The sequence below is a fragment of the Saccostrea cucullata genome, unplaced genomic scaffold (genome assembly GCF_032062105.1).
Source record: "Saccostrea cucullata isolate Sc308-1 unplaced genomic scaffold, CSIRO_AGI_Scuc_v1 ctg15260, whole genome shotgun sequence".
Classification (NCBI taxonomy): Eukaryota; Metazoa; Mollusca; class Bivalvia; order Ostreida; family Ostreidae; genus Saccostrea; species Saccostrea cuccullata.
The window spans coordinates 20,928-45,910 of NW_026936257.1; the positions used below are offsets into that span (position 1 = coordinate 20,928).

Sequence of the window (24,983 nt, forward strand, 5' to 3'; positions counted from 1 at the left end):
ATCAAACCACACAGATTGTAAAAAAAAAAATCCACCTGGAGGTAATTTCAATAGATCGGTCGTTTTTAAGGTTCATTGATACTCTGATAAGAGAGATAACTCTACAGATAAGAAAGATAATTTTCAGCAGACATTTAGTCATAAAATTCAGTGAAATTTCATGGCAGAGTGTTCAAATCTCTATCATGAGGGCATTTTATAGAAGAAAATGAATTACTTCAAATGTCTAGTTCTAGAGTATATTTATAAACATTTTTAATAGTTTACCTAAAGCAAAATCCATAAAATTCTATTGAAAAAATACACTATAAACATGTAAGTCTTTTAATTGCAGAAATAACATCGCAGAGTTGTTTATAAACATTTAATCAATATTTTATTTTATTAAAAAAGAATTTCAAGGGCGATAATGGAACGATAACTCTCGTTTGTGGATGCATTTTATTTTACATGCACAGAAAACAACTTTATATTCTGATTTAAAAAGCATCGCTATCAGTATGTTTTTAAAGGGAATTAGATAGGTATGAGAGTAAATATTATTTTTATATATACCTCATATTGCTAATTTAATTGTGAGATTAAAAATAATTGATCTTTCTAATGACCATATCAAAATTTTCTTCAAATCATGATTTGACATTTTATTCATTTCTAAAAAAGTAAGCAACGCTTCATGCTTCAAACTATTTTCTATTTGAATTTAATGTTATAGTTGTTGCTGAAAATCAATGTTTGGAATTAAAAAAAAAAGAAATTAACAATTTTTACCTCTGAAGGCCTTGTGTCACATGGGTCATAAAAATTGCATGTGGACACCAATTTTTCCTTGGTGACATTTACATTTAAAAAAAAGCTGTCAAAAATTTGAGGGTGGAGCAGATTTTTTAACTCACAATTAGGAAATTCTAACTAGCATTTTGCGAGTTGTATATAGTGAATTTCGAACCCTGAAATAGGGTAGATATACTTCAAACTTTAACACAATTACAGTGGAGATTATGACATGACTTTAATGAAAAATGATTTTTATGAATTCATAATTTATCTATCTACAAATTACGCAAATATACTTGACATTCATCATCATGATAGCATTTACTTTTTCATTTCATTTTACAAAGCAAATAGAATGGTGCTAAATCACAGTGAATAACATCCTTACCTCCTCTACAATAGGCCCTCTCTTTGTCATAATACCACTAGACACAGTCAGAGGACTTGTAGTTTTAGTGGAATCTCTAGACGTCTGTCTGCTGACCTCAGGTGAACTCATCACCACGTCTTCAGCAATGGACTCTTTCTCTGCAAAAAAAAGATACTTCACCTAACTAAGCATGTTAATGTTCCTCTCACAATATCATTTTAATTTCACTGATAAGATGGGAAGGTGGTTGGGTTGAGGGTGTTTTTAATTCCTTGAAAATTTTGGCTTGATGCAATGACAATACACTGAAAAAGGCAGAATGAGGCAATTTACCATAATTTTACATTCGCTGCAGACGTACCCATAATGAAAGGATCCACGGGACTCTCCATGATGAAATCGCGGACAGACAGAATCCAATCAAAGATACACATGACCTTCATGTTGTTGAGGATGACGGAGAACTTGTTGGACTCCTGTGTGGCACGGTAGTGCAGCTCTAACTGGAAGGTCTTGGATTTCTTACTGCTGGGACCGGGCTGCAGGATCTTCTCAAAGACATTGGGACGGACATTTACAGGGGCATCTGTGAAGAATATGATTTACTTGTAAAATATTAGAGAAGCAAACAAAAGACAACAATATCAGAAAATTCATACAATGCTATTGAATACACATGTACATGATATTGCTGAAATAAATCTTAAAAGAGCACATCTTCACCTTTATACTCCTACTGGCTCATCTGTGGGTTTATATCATCACTAAATTTGGATCAAAAATAAGTAATGTTCACCTATCAACTGATTTGAACATTCTACATTACACAGATAACTGTGAATTGAAATACTTATTGTTTGAAATATGTTTACAAATCACTCTCTATTTTATAATTTGGACACTAGAATGCAAGAATTTTAAAATTATGCATTCTATAATCAATGTGATTAATGGACAATTCTTTACCTCTGAATCTTGTGTCACTCATAACAATTTCATTGGACACCAGATCTATGTCTTTTGATTGGTCAGAGAAGCTGTCAAACTTGAGGGTGGAGCAGATGAAGTCTAGCTTGGCCAATGACTGCTCAGGACACTGCTGGCCGTCGGCATGAGCCAACAACAGCTCCACTGTCACATTGTTGAGATCAATAGCCATTGCAATGCTCTGCCATACTGTTCCACTTAGCACTGTCTACAAAGCAAATAGAACAAATCAAATATGACTTTCACTTCTTTTTTTTATATAAAATAGTCATGTTCAAACATTATTATTACCTCAATACACGCCATATAAATACGATGGATATATAGTTCGGTTGTATTCAACTGCTATTTCAATCTATAATGTTATTTTGAATCTCAAGAAGTCCAGTAAAAGATAACAAATTTTGACTGCATATATGTTCAATCAATAAAAGTCAAACTTCAGCCATTTTAGAAGTAAAACCACATATTAATTATCAACACTAAAATTTATGTGCTATTATGAAGATAACTTCCAAAATACCAAAATATTATTTGCACTGACAATAACTTTAACATATGAAAATCAAAATCATTTTCAAATAAAACAAAGAACCATTACATCAATGATGGGGTCCATGAGGTGTGACATCAGTGGATGCCTGAACTCAGGGAGCTTCTCTCCCAGGTTATGGTCCAGTATTCCTCGGACCAGTTTGTACTGGGCGATGTCCAGGGAGCAGTGGACGGAGGACAGGACGCCCTTGACCCTGAAGTCGGGGGCGGAGTGACTGATGTCCCCCTCCAGATTCCTCTCCACCGTCAGGGTCAGCTGGATCTTCTCCTTCAGGGGACTCCCACCCTACAACGGAGGAATTATCCAATCAATGGCAATATGAATTAAACCACAATTTAATCTATATTATTCATTTTCTGACTTTACATTTAATTCTACAGAATGATATCCATTTACATGAACATGCAAAGTAACGTGCATACTGTAAATTTTATATTAATTACATGAAATTTACCAGCGTAGATTTGAATGAATTTAAATTTTGACATTTAGCATTGTACTTGAATTAGCGGAAGTTTCTTTACGCAAAAGCACTAAAAAGAATACACAGCCAAATGTAATACGTTTACAGTATTTGAATTTTTTTTTTTTTAAATAGCTGAAACACATCAATTATAAAAAGACACCAGGCCTGTATCATGAAATATTACAATTATATTACAGTTTCCTCCCACATTTTTTTGCTAGTACAACTATACATTACAAAAACATCAAATTTAAATCCTACCTGTTTTTGCACAACAAAAGACTTGAACTCCAGATCCTGACCAGACCCATCATAATCCTGTTTGTTCACTCTCTCTGCTGAATACAAGTTCATGTCCTTCAGATGAATATTCATGATGTCCAGTAGACAGATATGGTCGCCGTCAGACTTGGGGATCTTAGGACGATTCAGAGAACTGTTGGATGGAGTCCTCTTAATCTTCCCCTCCCTCATACTGTCATTAATACGTAACCTGTGTTGGGAGGTCAGATTATTAGAACTGGAGAAGCAAGAGCTTGAGTCTGGGAAGAATTCTGGATCCACACTGCTGCCCTCTGGTGACTGTGGGGTCCTCGGTGTGCCCCCTGTCCCCGTTTCTGTCGGGTCGTAAATGTCGCACTCGTCCCGTACTTCACTGACTGACGACCTCTGGTCTTGGTCCAGGTTTCCGTAGATACTCTGAAGCATGGGATTGGTCATAGGCGCCATTGGTGGGTTGTAACTGTTGAACAGACTCTGGGTCATCCCAGTGGCAGCAGAGGAACTGTCTATGGAATAATCGCTGGTCTCCGAGAGAGCCATGGACGACAGAGATTCACGCGACCGCGTACTCATCATCTCACTGTCGTCCTGGTCAAAGGTCAAGGTCCCTGGTTCTCCGTCGTAAATGAAGCAGTTGTTTACTGTCAGCTTTCCTAGGTCAGCCACTAGTATGTCTGTTGTCTTAGAGCTGTGTGGTAACAGGATGATTGGAGAGTCAGCATTGATGTCCAGTTTGATTCGAGATCCTCTGGTGGCCTTGTCGGTCACCTATAACAAACAGAGGGGATGGTGTCATATATTTTTACTTTGGGATCTTAGCAAATTCAATTTATTAATGTCAACTTTAACTAATGGAATTATTATCATACATAAACTACATGTTCTTAAAATGTACTTTTATTTAAAAATAATGTAAATTATGTTATAGTGACAAGAATGATTCAGCACACTTTTAAAATCCATGTTATGCAAGGCAATAATATTGAGAAATTGCATCACAATAAGGTTGTATAATTAATCTCTACATGATTTATAAAAGTCTGACTCTTTATAATAAAGATTTTTTTCACCCTTTTCCCAGCAGAGGCCGCTCGGTACCTCCCCAGGACGTCCTGAAGCTGTAGGAAGTGTTGTAAAAATGCCACAAACTCCATCTGGAATCTGTTAGTGTGGGTGTACCGAACCGAGGCCATCTGTAGCTTAACACTGATGTCACAGTCTCTCACTAGATTAGGATCCGGAGGACCATACCTGTAACAAACATCCGCAAATCACCTGTATCATTATACAGTAACAGTTAAGGATACAATTGAATATTACAGTAAAATCTTAACTTTTATTATGGAGATTACATTAAAGTTTGAAATACTAATTTTTAGCCGGGCTTATTGCTCAAAGAGCAATTGCCGGCTTAAATGTGATCCTGTTCAAGACAGGATGTTAACCCCATAGTCGCCATTTTAAAGTTACGTGTAAAAATATAGTTCTTACTCTCAACCGCTTTTGAGATAATACAAACGCTAAATAAAGCAACAAAAATAAAACGAAGTTTTATCTAAATAAATAAACATATTTAGTACCTTTGAAAACTTCAGTCTCAAGTCAAAGAACATTAGTTCATTGGTGTAAAGAGTTTTGATAATCAGTGTTACATGTATCTTAGTTCTCTACACATACAAAGAAAAGCAGGAGAGGGAACCAGACTAGCCTGTTTGTTTATTTTAAAAGTTGCGGTCAAATTTAAAATTTAATTCTGATTCTGACAAAATCGGACCGTGGTATTAGGATAGAAACTCACTGTCAGTGTCTTATCATTTATATTGATAGATTTAAAATGATTTTTTCATCAGAATTTTAAATCTGATACATGTATTCTTTTTTTTATCTGTTAATACAATATAAACGTATGATTCATGTAAGAAATTCATAATGATTCTACTCTGTAAATTAGCCCGGCTCTCTGTACTTCTGAGTACTTTGATTTGAATATTAGGGGAAAGTAAAAGAAATGCTTGAATTCAAATTTAATCATATCCATTTCATACTAATCAATTCTATGTACATTTATTCAAAGTCTTGATCATATGCAAAGGAGTAAATGGTTATATGTGAAATATAAATGAATTATAGTCAATGTTTTAAAAATGATTCTTACTTGAATATATCAAACACCAGAGCTTGGTCTCCCACTGTGATGAATCTCTCACAGAAATTTCTATTTTTAGCAACAACTGTTAACACCGTTACAGAAATAAAACCCAGCTGCACAGAATCATGTATCTTATATTCTCATGTGTGGCAAGTTAACATTAGCTGACAACAGCTCAACATTGGCTCGAGATAACTCATACTCAGGTTTGTTCAGGATTAGTGTGAAACTCTTCACTTTCAGATTAACGACAGAGTTAACGGAGGGCTCATTGGAAACTGCAAGGAACAACATCAGACAATTTATACAATGTTCAGTTAATCCTTGATAAACCGCTGCCTTTTGTAATTTAGAAATAATGCATAATGAATGTGGCGCAACTCGATTTTAAAATAAAATGAAAGTTTCAAGTTACACAAAAATTCCATCTTATTTCTTTTTGTAGAATGTGGCTCTGTCTGATTGTGACAACTCTAATTGTTCTACAAGAGTACTGATCACACACTGGTTATTTACCTGACACTGACAACCCTGGTTGTTTTACATTAGAACTGATCAGATTGATATTTACCTGACAGGGTCAGACTGGGATCTTTCTCTACGCTGACCTCCAGCTGACTGGCATCTGGGATTTTGGCCCCCATCCCCAGAAAGTCCAGCAGTACCACCCAGGTCTGTAGGTTAACATTGGCATCCAGACAGTTAAAGTCTACATCTATAAAACGGTTTGTCTGTAACAAAATCCATGCACAGACATTTATATGCCATTTTCAATTAATGTTCATAAAATAATTATACTAATCTAAGACAAGGGATCATGATTCTGAATTCATATCTAATTGAAAAATCACACATCAAGTATTGTCTGTTTACCAAAATTAAAACTAAGCTACTCACAATCATAAATTTAACAACAATTTGGGAATGTGTTAAATCCAATATTTGTAGTTTTCTGGTTTAAGAATCTTAAGTTTAGGAGCTGAACAAAATCAACCCCTAGTACTACCCAGTTAAACTAAACATAAACTAAACATAATTTACTATAAATGTAAACATAACACTTTATAACATTTTTAAAACATTTGTTACCCTGTTGTAGTTGGCTGAATATTCTGGTGAGTTTTTGTCGATGAGCTGTACTTTGATGTGGACCAGATCGTCCTCTTTAGGTTTGGTTACAGAAGATCGTCTGGAGGAGCGCAGAGAGGGGGGAGGGGTCTGGGGGCAGGAATCTCTCCTATACAAACAATCCAAATCATCAAAAAATCAATTTTAATAGTAAAACATTTCTAGAAAAAAATTTTTAAGATAGTTTATGCAGTCGCATTTGATCTCTACAACTTTCAAAATCATAAAATTTAATAAGATGACACATACAAGTACCACTGTGAGAAATAAATTAAATATTTACCCTTGAATATCATGTACGTAATGACATGACTGACATTACAGTGTATTATTGATTTTGTGTATCTCAAATATTACGTGAACTCAAGAAGTTTTCAAACTTTTACCATACAGAAGCAATGATTTATATTTACCCTGTAGGTTTTCTACTTTGAGAGGGCTGGAAGGCCATACCAGCACCCACAGTAGATACAGATCCTCTTGTTAAATTGCTCATTTTGTCGTGGAAGCTGGAAGGCAGGGAGGATGGTAGAGAGGCCATTGGCATCAGAATGGTACTGTCTGGACAGGAATGAGACAGGAACAGCTTCGGTCTCAGGTGCTCTTTATCGTCTGTCTTTGAAACTCTTGATTTCAAGAGATACTTATACTCCGATTCTTCATTCACTAGTAGATCTTCCATTGTCAGAGACTGTAACTGGATTTCAATACTGGTGCTGTAGGAATTATTCTTTTCAAATTCCAAAGAGAAGTTATGAAGCTTCAGGTCCACAAGTCCTTTCTCCCCTTCATCAAAGTCCCCCTTCAATTCCACATTGAAAAGAGGCACCTGAAAAGAGATTCTTGTGATCATGCCTGTGTCTTCTGATTTCACGTCAGATTTGGATGGCTCTGTTTCACTGGTGTTGGGGCTATCTTCAGGAATGTCTGGCAATGATTCCCGGCTTTTGTCCGACCTTGCCGATACAAAACTAGCGGAGGACGAGATCGCGGAAGAAGTTGTGGTAGATGAGGCACTGTTAGAGGCCGTACCATGAGTTTTTTCATCATAGGTCAGGTTGTCCACAGTTTCTAACACCTGTTCATAGACGCTTTTAGAGAGCTCTAGTTTGATTGGAGTTGAAATTTTGGCCATAATCTCAATCACATTCTGAGAAGATGGAACATTCTGAGGACTATCTTTTGAAGTTTCTTCTCCAAGGTAAACGGTCTCGATTTCCAGTTCCTTTGAAACATTAGTGTGACCAAGATCTATTACGATTCCCAAAGTCGTGTCATGCATAATTGGAATTCCACAGTCACTTTGATTGTAAACACTTTTGTACAAAGCACTTTGATCTAGAGAGGTATCCATTTTGAATTTCGGATTATCAATGTCCACTGCATACAAATTTGTGTCTCTTGCCTCGACACTGAGTCTTTCATGATATATCACAGATATTTCTTTTCCCTCCTCTTGCATTGTATCACGGGAAAGATTATTGATTGAAATGTTTCCTAGGTGTGCAACCAGCACTTCAGAACTTGAAGCAGTCCTAGGTATAACTATCACAGGAGTTTCTAGCTGTGCACTCAAAACAATTTTAGTGTCAGGCTCATCACTGAAGTTTTCTAACTGACTAGTTTCATCCAATGAAAGGTTAGAAGAAAAAGTACTGTCATTTATATTTGAAAGACTTCCAAGCATTGAAACATCAGACGTCCGTTTGTTCACAATTTTAGTAGCCACATCTGAAGCAGCAGATTTAATGGTGGTTGCCATGGAACTGGTGTACTCCTTAAAATCCGAAAAACAATCGGCAATGTCATGGAGAAGTTTCGGTGAGTGAACATAACAAATGGATGCCATTTTCAAGTTCACATTCATCAATTTTTCCTCCTTTCCTGACAACCTTCTCATCCTGGGTGATGCCCCCATGTCCTGTAAGGTTGTTGTCTGCTGCATTCCCTTCAGAAGGCGGAAGGAGAAGGCTTCCTCCTGCTCCGAGAAGAACATGGACTCCTGGGCCGTTTTGTACATGATGTCGTGGACAGGTAACTGTGGAGTGAGAGCTGAGTCAGATCCGACACTGAAGACGTGCTGATGTTTGATGTCCTCAGACGACACGTCCAGAATGTGGAAACCTCCCAACGACCCCTGAACATCCAGATGATTGTCTATTAGAAAACAGAAAATATTCTTATTTATTCCATATGCAACCAAATATTTCATGCAACTAATCTTTACCTTAATCAACTTTTCCAAACTTTCTTCAGTGAATTTCATGTACACAGTTTTATACATTACATTAACTTCACCTCCTAATATTTACCTATTCAACCATTTATAGTGTTGATGTCACATTTTTTATTATCAAAATTTTTATTTGAAATGTTTGAATTAAGTTTAACACAATATGAATTGCAGGACCTACCTATGGAAGCCTCAACTTTAGCAGATGACATTGTTGCTGTAGCAACCTTATGAGCTTGCTTTATTCCGTCTATTTCCTCGATCCTCATCACCAAAAAGTTTAATCTGCTGAAGTCTGCTGTGACCTCTATTTTGTCAGGCTATTATAATTAGATATCAGAAATTTACTCTCTATCTTATTAATTCAAAAAGTACAAGTAAATTTGTGTGCTTATAACACAGTAAAATGCACACAATGGTAAATGTCATATGTTTCTATAAATTAAATTCTTTCATTGATGTTTACATTAGTATATACATGTAAATTGAGATGAATATTATATTGTAACAGCTAGAGAACAAATTACCACTGAGCTGGTTCCAGTCCTCATATTGCTGGCAATGGAGGATTTGTTTAACGATCCTGGACCAGAACTTGATGCTGTGGATGGGGACAGTCTTTTGACAAAATTCACCATTTCCATCAATGTTTCACAATTTCCTACAAACACAAACATAATCAATTATTAAATTGATGAATAAACCTGAAATAGGCAAAAGAAAGGACAAATTGACAATAATTTTTTTCCAATAACACTTTTAAAATGTGCTGCTATCCTGTACTTTTAACCAGCTGAAATCAAAATTGTACAGGCAAATCACCTCAGTAAGGTAAATTTCAATTATTTTTTATAATTTGGGTGGAAAAAAACAAGCCCTTAAAAGTTTTTCTTTCTTTTTTTTCTTTTTTGCACATGTACTAAGTTATACTATATATTTTACATACTATACTAAAGGTAATTAGATTTTATTGACTGTACCTATGACATCTAGACTGTTGAACTGGATGTTGGCCACTTTGAGTGGACAGCCCACATCATTACTGGGTGAGTCCTCCTCAATGATGTCCAGGTCCAGCTTTATCAGGGCCTCCGAGTCCACCCCAGCTGACAGGTGACTGTGGCCGGACTCGGACTTTGGCCGCTCCTTTGTCCCCCCGCTGGATGTCCACAGGGAGTGGATGGCTGTACTAATGGCCTCCTGGACGGTCTGTAGGTGACTGCTGTAGGAGGGCTGAGGGAGGGTCTCCACGGGGGACTGAGGGTAATTAGGGGAGGTGGCAGACATCGGGGAGGAGGGGTCAGATCCCAGCAGACTCCCACTCTTACTGTCAATTCTAAAACAAAAAATTAAACTGAATTAAGGTTAAAAAAGAACAGCTTAAGTAAGAAGGTTCATAGAATTTCACATTATTTTCTGTTTCCAATTATCTCCTTCACTTGTATTTCAGTTTTTCATTGAAAGTACATAATTGTACATGTATGTACATATATTTAGGAAATTCTTTGCATTTCTACTTAGTACATGACATGTATGTGTGAATATTAATTATCAAACATACGTGACATGCTTGTGTGAGGCAACCAAGAGCTCAAAATCTGGACCGTAAGTCTGTAAGGCATCCACAATTAGCAGACTGTGTACAGTCACCTTGATCGCAGTGTCGAATGGCCGTTTGGTAACGCTGGCCATGACATTAGTGACCTGGAGCTCTGCCAGAGGTTTCCCAAAGCTGTGAATTTCCAGCTTCAGTGATTGGATGGTGAACTGTCCCAAGAGTAGGCGAGATTCCTCATCAGTGGAGGCTGTCTTGTCCTGATTAGATCTACACAGAAATGGATTATTGTAAATATAAAAATAAATCTTAAGTTTGATAACATTAAACCATTACAAAAATGCAAATTGTAAAAGTTATCAAAATCAAATCACATCAACAAATGCATTCTTGATGATTTTTGGTCATAAACAGTCTTAACACTTGAATCATATTACAGCCTTGAAGTTAATAAACAAATACACATGTACATGTAGCAGAAGATTTGAAAATTAATATATTAAGTTAAACATATACTTGCTAACTCATGTAACTACATATTTCCCAAATTTTGCAAATAAGTATTTGAGAAATGGCTGAAATATCCCTTTGCCGCTCAAAGTTCTACAGTTGACTTTATAACAGACCTGCTATCGGCGGCACTGCTGGAGGTACTGATGTCACTGAAGTCTGCTGACAGGGACTCTGTGATGGATACAGCACTCTCTGAGCTCGGTACAGCGTAAGGACTCACAAAGGCAGTGGGAGTGGTCAGGATGTCCACACATTTCTTCATAGCTGTCACCTTTACATAAATATTTATATCCTGAATATTGCATGTGAATTAGAATTGTTCTATACCTCTTTATGAGTATTTGAAAAAATAATGTAGTATTAAATTAATTTTTTTAGCATATCTGAGGCCTTGTTCTCTATGAAATCTTATTTTAGTGTCCTGTAGAGAGGCATCCATTATTCTCCTGATTGTTTCCAGATATGTAAATTCAGTTTAACTTTGCTATTGCATGCATATCTCAAGTACATGTACTATAGATATATCAAAGCAATCACTTTTTTCTATATTATGTAATTTAACCTGGATATCTCACATCCTCTGACATCTAAAAGACTTCCTTAGATCCTATTGAGTTCAAGAAAGCAAGGTTTAATTGTAGTAGAAAATACAGCTACAACTAGAGCATTAGAGCCATACCTTTTGTTCGTTAACATGAAGAGTCAGAGAAGGAAGGTTTCCTGATACAATCATACTGGGGAACTCCGGGTCTGTTGTGTGAAGTAGTCTCCTGAAATTGTGGTTATCCAAGTATTACATTCTTTTCATACAAATTAATTACCAGTAGACCAAATATTCAGGTCCTACATCATTTATTCTGGACCCAATATTTTTCTGGTTTAAAATACTGGGGCCCATTTTATGAAAGGTCTTACGACTTACGACCAAAGAACTATATGCGGTATTAACCAACATTTGCCCCCCAAAATCAAACTTTGATGGAGTAATATTTAATTAAGTCCTTAAACAGGGGAGTACATGCTGACTTCAAAGCACTGAATAATTTCATAAGTAATGACGTCATATGTACGTAATGACGTCACAAATATGACGTAAATTTTTTTTTATGAATTTTGCAGAAAAATGTACATATTTCGTCGATATTTTAAATAAAATCCTCTGACATGTGTGTTCAGGATAAATATTTTGATATAATGTGTAGAATGATAATATCAATGAAATATGTCAATATTGTTAGAACACACATGCGCTCTATAAATTTTAAAGCTTAAATTGTTGAAATTTTGTCCATTTTGCCCTTTTGAAAAAGGATATAAAATCACTAGTTTGTGAGTCATAAAAACAGAAATTGTGAATACACTGCTCTGAAACTATAATATTTTCTGTTAACTTATATTTCTCGTACAATTTATTGAATTCAGCACATTTCTGGAAGTTTTCAAAATTTGACTTTTGTGGGGGCAAACATATGCAATATACCGCATATAGTTCTTTGATTCTCCATATAACTTTTTGATTAACATTATACTGAACATTATTTTTAACTTTTCAAAAAGAATATGGTAAGATATTTTTACATAAACAATTTCAAAGATAATTATTAATTTTGCAAAATTTTATAATAATCTGAAGTTTTTTTTAGTCGTAAGTTCTTTTGTATTTTTCCAATTAAAAGTAAAGCATTTGTAACTGTTGAAAACATTGAAAATAAAATTTTAACATATTTTTTTCTATTAGAGTTTCCTTGCCAGCATGATGTATGTCACTAACCTCTCAAAGTGTAAATTGATGCTGAATTTGTCCACCACATGGAGGTGTGTGATGCCCCGTCCCTTGATGTGTTTCCAGTTATCTCTGGGTTTCCCCACCATTACTTGAAGGTCAGACAGGTCCAGCGAGTACCTGTAAATAAAATGTCAACACATCAAAACTAATCAATACATTACACATACAACACTAAAAATAAAAGATTTACTTATAAAGTTAACTAACAATAAATGTTGAAAATTCCCCCTCTAAATATGTTCATAAGATAACTTTGGGATACTTTCCTGATATTTTGTTACCTATCCTACACTACAATGTAAACACTGTACACACTGATTTTAATAATCAATTTTACAGGAGAATTAATCCACATAGCTTATATATAAACAACTGCTACATGTACCTCTCATACAGTCTGTCGTAGAGCTGAGCCTCAGACAGTGAGGAGTGAGGCAGATTCTGGGTCTCCATCCCCTCCTCCTCCGGCCTCTCCTGATTCTCTGCCTCACTGGGCGGGGTCGACATCGGAGTCTGAAAATCTTCTCCATTGTCTACAATTACATTTGTCATGTAAAGAATGAAAATAATACATTTTAGACAACTATACATTTTAGCCAAAAATACACACTGACTTCATGTTTTCAAGAAAAAAACTTCACACAAGGAACAAACATTATTTGCATTTATCTTATATTTCAGAGGTGGAGTTTTATTTATGTGGCAAAAAAATATCTCACAAAAATACATGTCATCAATTTGTTTCCAAAAAAATTACATAAGCAAAATGGGACATGATACTTTGTGAACTGAACATAGAACTCTAACTCACCATCGTCCTCCTCTGCCTGACTCTCGGTGACTTTGTCTGCCGTCCTGTTGTAGAAGTGAAGGTGACCCAGATCTAGGACCATCATATTGGAGGACTGATCCGAGAAATTCTCCGGGACCATGATCTGAGGGGCCGAGATGTCAAGGTCTATGTCCCATCGACTGTGCTTCTGATAACAAACATTTAATGGATTAAAAACAAACATCTTTAAAACATAAAAAAAACCATCAACTTCAATACATAATAGTCTACCGAAAATGGCAACATTTTATTGTTGCATTTTATGACCCACCACCCTTTTTCTAGAAGCAAAAGCTTATGATAAGAAATCATAAATTAAATTGAATAGCCATAGATTTTTTTTTGGGCTTCATATTTTGGGTGCTTAGCTCTTGTAGCTTTTTTTCCTGCTTTATTTTCAATCCTATGCTTCCGTGGCTTTTCAGTTCTTACAGATCGGTTAGTAAAACCCTATTCGGTTACTCGCATGAAAAAAATCTACATAGTAATTATGCATATAAAATGAATGTTTTATAAATTATAAATGTATATACTTACACATTTCCCTAATTTTAGGTACCGCTAGACTTGATCTAATACATGGTTGTAGTCTGCTCAAATCTGCTGATTAGTTTTCACTGTTCATATAAGGAAGTTTGTTTATACAACTTTTACTGAGTTCTATACATTAATATTATAAACCAAAATCATCTCTAATCCACATATTTTTTAGCAGAAGAACTTGGGTGCCTATTTTACCCGTGAGTTTGAGTTGTGAGAGGCGAGAACTGCTGAATTTCTTTGTGGTAAAGAATTCCCTCACTCTCCTCACTGAGGCTGGGTTATACACTACATCCAGGGGCTTAGTCTGAATGTTTAATCTGTAAAAAAAGTAATTTAAAATCAAAATGTTTCAGTGCAGAAATAGTATTTGCTCTCACTTTACTTTAAGTTTTAATCTAAAATGTTGAAGTCTGAAAAACAACAAGAGGCCCACGGGCCTTATAGGTCACCTGAGTATTGTGCAACAACTTTCAAACAATTAAATTTGGTTCGTGTCTTTAACCAGAGGCCATGAAATTCACAATTTTGAAAAGCACCATTGCTTAAAATTAAAGACTTAGCATGCTTACTCTATTTGTAATACGTAATATCCAGAGGAAGATCAGAGTAACATAAGAGAAAATGCACTTCCACTTTATAACCAGTTGTGCACCTCATCCCAAAGGAACCACTGAACCTGGGGCCACATATTTCAAAATTGTGCAAATTTTATCATAAAATGGTTGATTAATACCAAAGAGCAGATTTCAAGCATTAATTTATTTTCAGACTTTGTACCCCCCCCCCCCACACCCCCAACCCACGGGGGGGGGGGGGCATAAAAAAAACAATTTTGCTAGATGCAACTTTCTTCATCATAAATATATATACTTGGATCATTGGCATAAAACCCAGGAGCAAAGGAAAGATTTTCAAAGAATAAATGCATTTTCACTATAAAACCAATTCCCGCCCTAACACCAAAATGACCCTGGGGTCATAAAATCCACAATTTTGGAAGAGGCACTCTTGCTCATCATAACTATGTGCTTGGATAGTTTATTTAATACCCAGGAGCAGAGAAGAAGATTTTCAAAGAATTAATGCATTTTCACTATATAATCAATAGGGCCCCACCCTAACACCAGAACCCCTGACCCTGGGGCCACAAAATTCACAATTCTGAAAAAGGCACTCTTGATCAACATAACTATGTACTTAGTTAGTTTATTTAATACCCAGAAGTAGAGAAGAAGATTTTCAAAGAATAAATGCATTTTCACTATATAACCAATAGAGCCCCGCCCTAATACCAGAACCCCTGACCCTGGGGTCATAAAATTCACATTTTTGGTAGAAGCACTCTTTCTTATCATAACTATGTGCTTGCTTAGTTTATTTAATACCCAGGAGCAGAGAAGAAGATTTTCAAAGAATTAATGCATTTTCACTATATAATCTATATAGCCCCGCCCTAGCACTAGAACCCCTGACCCTGGGGCCATGAATTTCACAATTTTGGTAGAGGACTCAATGCTCATTACATTCATGCCATCAGTTTGCCTGCTTGATGTCCAGGAGTAAAGAAGAAGATTTTTAAAGATTGCAATAATTTTAGTGGTTTTGGCCCCACCCCTTGGGCCCCAGGGGGGACCATAAAATTAACAATTTTTGTTCCCCTTTACCCATAGATGCTGTATACCAAATTTGGTTGAAATTGGTTCAAGAGAAGAAGCTGAAAATGTTCAATTGTTAACACACGACGCACGACACACGACACACGACGACGGACGAAAACGGATAGCAATAGGTCACCTGAGTTACTCAGGTGACCTAATAAAAGAGTTTCTTGCATGAAGAAATGAATATTAGTGTTAATACAAACTTGCAAAGTAATATTACCCCACTTAAAAAACATGAATATATTCTCATTAGAAATAGAACTTTTTGATACTTACCTATATTTAGCTGCACTGTTGACTGGGTTTTTCTCATAGAACAGTTTGAAGATTTTATCCTCTGATGTCTCCTGCACTGGGGGACTGGATGGGGGTTTTGTCTGCGGGGAGGAAAAACTGCTTTGTGGGGACTTAGAGAGGAACAGGATTCGCTCCTGAAAGGTGCAGAAAAATTCCTTTAAAATAGTCTTACTCACCATTTATATTGCAGTAATCCAGAACATAGGAAAGCAAAATTATTGAAACTTCATCAGATTACACTGCTAGATAAATTAGAATTCAAAGAACACAGACAATGAACAGATGTATGAATATAGAGAAAAGGAGTTTGTACTTTATTGCTTTTTTAAAAAGTAATACCTTTGGCTGTGGTGAAATAATGTTAGGGAATAAAGAATTCTCCAGAAATTTATCTCGGAGGAACAGTCCTCCGACATTGACTCCAAACTTCATTGCTTTACTCCGAGGCCTCGACTCAAACAGCATGTTGATTGTAGAACATTCCATCTCCATCATTGTCACCAATTGTGGAGCTGGAAAAGATTGTCAGACAGATACACTGTACACCCCATGTTCCCATACCTTCCACATTATTCGTCTTTCGTGTCATCATATGGTTAAACTCGGTAAAAAGAGTCATAGGATAATCACGTTTTTTTAACTCTTAGTCTAAATTAGCGTCAATCTGCTTGAAAATTAATGTTTTTATCTATCTGGCCATTTTGGTTTTGCTTATATTTGGAGGAATATTGGCCATATCTGTGCATGTTGTGTAAGGTTTTAGTACTATACTGTATGAATGATTTTTTAAATCTCTGTTGGACATTTTTTTTTATGAAAATTTTCTTTCTGAAGTTGTATTAAATTAAGCATTTTTCCTCTCCTTCAATACACTACATGTTTGAGATCCAAGATATTTTTTCATTCCTCTTCTTCAGCACAGAACTGTTTTTCTATTGGTTTATTTTGTCTCATAAATCTTATTGCACAAATTCCTTTTCCATTTTCCTTAAAAATTGCTTTGACAGAATTAAAGAGTTGTCTCCTTTTCATCACAGATTTTTTTTACATAATACCCCTGCTGTAACGTACCTGCTGGGGAGGCAGCAGTTGTCTGCTCTTTGAGGAGTTTGAAGACCCCTGACTCCAGTTTAAAGTTCAGGTAGGCAAACACAGTGTCCTTCTTCAGGAAGGAAGTGTTCTCTGACGTGTCCTGTACCACATCCATCAGCTCCTGCTCTATCTCTGTAATTTACACTCAGTAATTAGTATCATTTAATATGTCGAGATATAAATAGTAATTAATATTGTATATTACGTCCAGATTATAGTAATGGAAATCCGAGACAAATTTCTTCAATGTCAATTAAATCTCATCTTGGTGATGCATTTTAAACTACCCAGGGTTTTACATGTAATTATAAAGATTAATATCATTTAAACTACAAATTACTTTGAGTTCATGAATATACAATCAGTAAATAATTTCTGTTGCAAGACACAAATAGTAAACATTTTAATCCATGACCATATTCATTATTTAGGTTTGTTTATCATTCATTACCTGTATGTAAAATTAATGTAATAAGCATACTCATCATGAACTACTCTGCATACATACAGTCAATCATTGTTATCTCAAACTCTGTAGAGCCAAGAAAAACTTTGAATAAAGTGCCACGCCACAGCATGATACGCCCGTCAAAAAATTAAAATTAACTTAAATGGTTTAGAGTGCAAGAAAACCATGTCAACCTTGATTCTAAAATTTCCATAATTTTTTCTATTCCTTAAAATATTTGTTTATCCATCCCCTGTGGTGTAGGCATTAATCATAGCATCATTGATAGATTTCTATACTGGTTGTATTAGACCTTGTCAAATGCCCATCATATTAAACAATATCAAATTACCGGTAGTCTTAACAACTTAATCTATACAAAATTAATTTTGAAAATAAAAGGCTGGCCATCAAATGACATATGCTATTTCAACTGACCAGCAGTTCTTCTGTCTAATTCCCAAAGGGTAACAGATAAGAAGATGCTGGCTAGCCTTCCTAAATTGAACTCATTAATTAATCTTTGACTGGATGCTTGTCTACTCATTACTATAGATGAATCAGAATGAATCTGAACTCTCTACCATAAAATATTTTTAAAAATATATAAAATACTCAATGATTTTTTTTTTAACATTTAATGTCAGAAAGATTTTAATATGCGATTTCTATGGAAAATGGACATGCTGACTCCAATCCTATGAAATTAATTTTTTAAATTAATAATATTATATAATATCATATCAGTTTATTATGCAAAATCATATTAGTGTAAATTACTTTTCATCAAATTCATTTTAAAACTTAGGCTAGCCAACACGAGCTATTTTTAATCCAACAGGATTACCCATCTGCCTTAATTCCCAAAGGGATATATAAAACACCGATGCTCTCCAGTTAGCTCCTCACACTAAACTCATTAATTTCCCTCTAATTTGACATGCAACTTTCTGTTATCAAAACTCTTGACCAGTGCTTGATAATTACACTCATGGGAGACATGGGATTTCTCTAACATACATTAATATATTTGTTATAGATTGCTGTCAAGTATATGCTGAAAAAAATGTGTATTTTCTTGATTTAACACTTATTTAATAAGGATACAACTATATTTTTACATTTTTTAGGATTATGAAATTCAAAATTTAAAAAACTTAGTTTTTTTTTAAAAATTCACTTAAATTAAAGGTCACAGTGACCTTGAAATAGGTCGCGACACACCTTCTATGCAAGATGTATACATTTCCCAAGTTTGATAGTTCTAGGTCTAATAGTTTACTAGTTATGAGCCGGACAGGATTTTTCCATATTTGGCCATAGCATCTTAATTAAAGGTCATAGCGACCTACTTTTTGCGCGCGACACACCGTCTACCCAAGAAGTATCAGTTGACAAAGTTTGATAATCCTAGGCCTAATAGTATTGAAGTTATGAGCCGGACAGGAATGGACAGACAGACGGACGGACGGACATGAAGCCTATAACATAATACGTCCCGTCTTAAGACGGGCGTATAAATACCAGAGGATTCAAGATATCAAAGGTAAAATACTTAAAAATAAGTAGTTGGGACATTAACATCAACATTTCTTTGGTATTTGAGACACTGAAGTTCAACTGTATATATTATGTTTATTTAAGGAATCACTGTCTAGTTAGGAGAGTATGCCAGGGCATCAACAATAGTGGGAAACATGGGATAATTTGTATAACGGGCGAAGCCCGTCATGCTAAAATTATCCCATGTTTCCCACTATTGTTGATGTCCCTGGTATACTCTCCTAACTAGGCAGTGATTCCTTATATTTCCATTTCATTGTGAATAAAATTGTAGATTTAGCCTTTAAAAATGTAGACAGAGATTTATTCACATGAGGACTCCCATGGCAATTTCAATAGTCTTCGCCTACGGACGTCAAACACAAAGACATGCATATTTGGCCTCCTTAGCGTCAGAAACGGAGACAGATGCGCACGAGATTTGCATGCATATTAGGCCTTCTCATCCCCTGACCTATCGAACTGTCTAATTTACAAATGTACATTCCGGCAGAATTATTAAGAAATCAACACTTTTAACTTTCAAAGAGTTATCACAGGGAGAAAAATTAAAAAAGGAAATATTTTATTAATAACTCCATATGACATTTAAATAATGTCAATGTGCATTTACAAGTAGCTCTGTAGGCACAACTTTTTATGCACTCTACTTATGTATATTATCTCTATGCCTATCGATTACCTTGCTCCATGACATCTTTCCTCAGTTTAGTTGGTGGTTCCCCTACTTCTTGTGAGGCGGGTACAGATGTTGCTGTAGCCCCCGTGTCTGTCTGGGTAGAGCCGTACCACCCACCCCACCCTGGGAACCACCTCTGTAAGATACCGCCTTGCTCTGTAGGTGGTGGTGAAGCCGCCTTCTCTGGTGCTGGTATCTAAAATAAACAAATTTGTCTATTATCAGCAATTCCAGAAATGAACTTTTTTACAAATCTTATTTTCCCATCGTCTCAAGCCACGGTCCATAGTCCGCATAGCTCTCTCCTACCCATGGCAGCTTGATCACAAAAAGTGTCATAATCTTGAATATTTACGCCTCTCTATTGTGACGTCATATTCAGTCAGTGGCAAGTTTTGTTTCCATCACAATTGAAATCAACAACTGATGTCAACAGTATACAAGAAATATTTCCTATACTGCGATTGGACATCGAAATGTCGCGATAAAGTTCATCATCCGACTATGCTTTACTTGCATTGGTCAATTTTTTAATGAGCTACGAAGATTTCTCTCCTCATTCAACCATGGCCAGAATGGTAGAGGATCGTACATTTTGGCCGTGGTTTGCGACAATGTATTTTCCATGATTTCAGTAAACAAAGCATGAATGAAGAATTGAAAAGATAGAGCAAAACTGGAGTGCTTTAAGTAAATGAATTAATTTGAAAATGTTATCAATAAGAAATGTTTGTATTATCTAACACAATGGCTCAAACCTTGTACAGCGTTCCTTCCTTTTTCACATGATAGTAGGCCAGCTCTCTGAGAATTTTTAACTCATCAAATTTCAGTTCTGTCTCCAGCCTGGTTTTGGTAGCCTGCAACATTCCATTTAATCAAATGCCTTAATTCTTGAACAAAAACTTCATATATTCAAGAAACAAGATGCATGTGTCAAAACAGGGCCAAAACCCCATTTTCTGCAATACGCATGCTAGCAGAAATCTATGCTGGTATTCCCCATATCCCATTATTTACTAAAGAACAAAAAGTTTTGTAAATCCTTTACTTTTCCCCACCTACCGAGTCCTCTGGATTAAGCTGGTGAGTCTTGAGAAAGTTTGAGTACACTCGGTGATAGGTACACACGTTCTTGACTCTTTGCCTTATGAACTCTTTTGTCAGTTTCCGTTTTCTTTCATGTATGGTGTACATTGTGGCATTTATGACGTATCTCCACCATGCTGATGGTCTACAAATAGATTGATTTCATGTACATGTAATCCTCACATATATGTACATGTACATTGACTAATCATTATCATTTCAATGGAATCTTGTATCTGCTTGTTTCATCCCCCAAAACATATCATTTGTATTTCAATTTAATCTGTGATGCCATGCACACTCGCAACAGTGTATGCATTTAGAACATTTGAGTTCCGATTCACTGAGAAAAAATTAGCAAAACACTGGACAATCAAAGTAAAAAATTTGAATACTTGTTTTTAATTAACAGGTTTAATATCCATATTTGAGAAGTAAACTCTGTGAACATGAGAGAAAAACACCTCTGAATTACATCAAGTTTTCCTATTATCTCAAAAAATAGAAGAAAAGAGAACTACTCATTCTAATTTTTCTTTTGAAATTTTAAAGTAATATCCAATCCTACCCATTCATGACCTTGACTGCGGGTCTCCACTTGCGATTTTTCCTGCGCCGTTCATATCGCTCCATTTCTTTGAGCCACTCTATGATACACTGGTACTGGTCGTCACTCAGACAGAAGGCTACAGTCTCCAGACACACGTCCATGCTGATCCGTGGACTGTCGGGGGATCGCAGCGGCAGGGACGATGTGTTCCTCCTCAGCTTGGTCTGGGCACTGACCGGCGAGAGGATGTAATCATGCTCCTAAACGGACACAACAAGTAGTATTTACTTTATTTATAATCAAATACTGTATACAGGGAAATTTCGCCCTCATTTTATTTTCACCTCTTATGCCCTAACTTCAATTGGGCGAATTTAAAACGGGGAAATTTTAAAAATACAGTATAATTTCTTAAACAGAACTGGACGAATTAAAGATGGGGCAGATTATTTGATAGTGTGGAAAAGAGTTAAAATAAACCCTATATACAGTTGGAAAACATCTTTCTTTCAGTTATTAAAAATTCTAAAGAAAAATTAAGTAACTATCTAAAAAAGTTAAAGTTAAAATAATGCTTTCTTTTATTTCTGTGCAAGACACTCTGCAACTCTTGATTAGGTTATACGTGTATACTGACCTTAAACTTCTTTGTCTTGCAAGAGACAAACTTTTCATTTTGTAGAGCAGTCTAAAACAGATGAAATTTTGAGTCAACAAGCTAAATTTCAATGAAAATCTTTATTCAAATATGTAATAACTCAAATCAACTCTTCAGAACTAAATTATAAATAATCTATCCTATCAAGAAAAAACACTACCCGTATAATTTATAAAGACATGTTCTGATAAAGATATTGATCAACTGATGGAATTGCCACATTCCAAAGGTCTCAATTTTTACATTTTTCGACAGAAGATGATGTAATTAGTGACCATAAAAATAAAAGCCCACTTCTCGTTCACACAGTGAAAGTAATACAACACAAAATTCATAACTTATATAAGATATGAAAGGACATTCCGTCACTTGGAGAGATAAATGTTACTGTTAAATATAGAGATGCAAAGACGAGGTCCCCTATCATTTATACATAATTTACACACACATTAGGAATGTAAATCTTCTGTGATTTGGAGACACTCAACTTACATAAAGAACCCCACAAGTTTTATATTTACAAATATTATATTTTTGACTGCAACACGTCCGTTTCAGAGGGCACTCCCACAGGTCTCCCCCCCCCCCCCCCATCATTATGTAGATGAAAAGAAGTGTCACCTACATAGAGATCATTGCGGGGAAGGTCTCCTATCATGCTGGCCTCTGTATCCAGATACAGGGAAAAGTTCTGTAGGTCCACCAGTTTATACCGTATGTCTTGTACACTACGTACATTGGTTCTCTGAAAATAAACTTACACATTTGAGAGTCAAAAAGCCAAAATCTGAATTAACTTTAAAGAAAGGCAATCCACAATTTCTGTTATTTTTTTTTAATAGGAGCAATGAAGGTTCTTAATATGCTTCAAAAGGCAGCTTTCTTTTCAGTGTAAATAAATCTATGAGAATAAATGGATTGGACATACCCATTCAGAATCTGTGCTCTGAGCACTTAGACTTTTGATGACAATACCAAAAGCAAAAGGATGATCTGGTACCAACTCATCATCTTCATATCGGATGTGGACATCTTCTATGTTCAGCTGTAGTAAGGAGATAATGTACAAGGTGTATAGATGGATAAAAAGCAAGAACATGTATATCTCAACAAAACACTAGAAAATTACTTGCAATGAAATAAATAGAAGTTGGAAAATCTTATGATTTTTTCAGTCTAGATTGATTACTACTGTATACAGGGAAATTTTCGCCCCTGTTTTATTTTCCCCCCTTTCGCCCTATCCTCTTTTGGGCGAATTTAAAACAGAGCGAACTCGAATAATACAGTATAATTTTTTAAATAAAACTATGACTGGGCGAATTTAAAATGGGGCAAACTTGTTTGCAAGTGTGAAAGGGCGAAAATGACACGGGGCGAAAATAACCCTGTATACAGTACTTTGTAACTGACCTGTAAATTTTCCAGAATATTGGTAGCTATGGAAGTTCCATAGGAAAACCAGGAAGATCCATAGGACTCTTTTTTCTCTTCATAGATCTACAAATAGAATAACCAAATTCATTCTACTGTAACAACACTCTGATGCTAATGCTTAAAACAATCTGGTCAATGTGTTTTCCTCAGTGTACTATTCAGAAACTACCTGTGTTTCAAATAAACTACAGTTGCACTTTCTCTATTTTATTATTTTTTTTCTTTATATATTGACAATATTTAGCCATTCTTGAGTTTTACCTTCCATTTCTCTTCCAAAGCTTGAAGCATGGCCTTCTTCTTGGCTTCTTCATATTCTTTCTCTTTCTCTTCATTGAACTGGGAAGAAAATTTGACAATTTTTTTCTCAAAATGAAGACATGGTATACATTTATTTCATATATTTAGCAACAAGAGAAATAGGCAAACTGTTGTCCAAGACCAAAGGCAGTCAAAAATGTTTTAAAAACAATATTCAAAATGTCTAATGAAAATTTATTTAGGTTAACATTTAGGTTGAACAAGTACAGGGTAGTTCAATTATCAAAAAAGACAAATTCATATTGTGGAATAATGAAGATTTACATGCAAATAACTGTAGATTCCTAGAAATACATAATTATGGAATTCATTAGCGTGTAAATTTCATGATACATGTAAGCATCAGTCGCGAAACGAAATTTCCTGTAATCACTTTTATTTTTATTGTGCTGAAATCTTATAGAATGTAAAATCTCTTGATAAAACGTCCATTTTCAAATTATCCTTCTTGCGATTTCACATTAAAGAGCCCTTTCATTATGATGAGTACATATGTACTCGTAAAAAAAAAAAAGGGAATCTACAGTATGGTTGCTACGGTTACCTGAGAGTGTTTGACTGGTCCAGCCACCAGGTACAGCCTCTTCATAGAAATTACCCATGGTTCACTGCTCAGTTTATTGAATGGGACCTCAACTTTGATCTTCCCAATGAAACCTAAGAGTGTGTAAAGGAAGATGATAGCTGCACTGCTCATGGAACTCAAAATTCAAAATCATGCCTTACTTTTGCGCCCTGCTTTACAAAGAACTAATAACGTAGACCAAAAATTTTTACTACCTATGTCCCCATAGCACTTCTTTGAAGAATGTACGAAATCTAATTTTATCCAGTTCTTGAAAATATATCTTCTGAATGCAATTTTCATCTAAAATATACCTTGGCTTTAAATTATTTGGTTGGCAAGATATTGAAGTATGAAGAGCAAAAATTGTTAGTCTTTATAGTTGTTCTTTTGTGCAACACCTAGCTTAAGCTAGACCCGATTTTTAATTTTAATTAAATACTGCA

At 35.4% G+C, this 24,983-nt stretch overlaps 1 pseudogene; it reads right to left on the reverse strand.

Annotated features, from left to right (window-relative positions):
* The window catches only part of LOC134245101 (intermembrane lipid transfer protein VPS13D-like), a 63,710-nt pseudogene that overhangs the window by 18,991 nt on the left and 19,736 nt on the right, over positions 1-24,983 (reverse strand).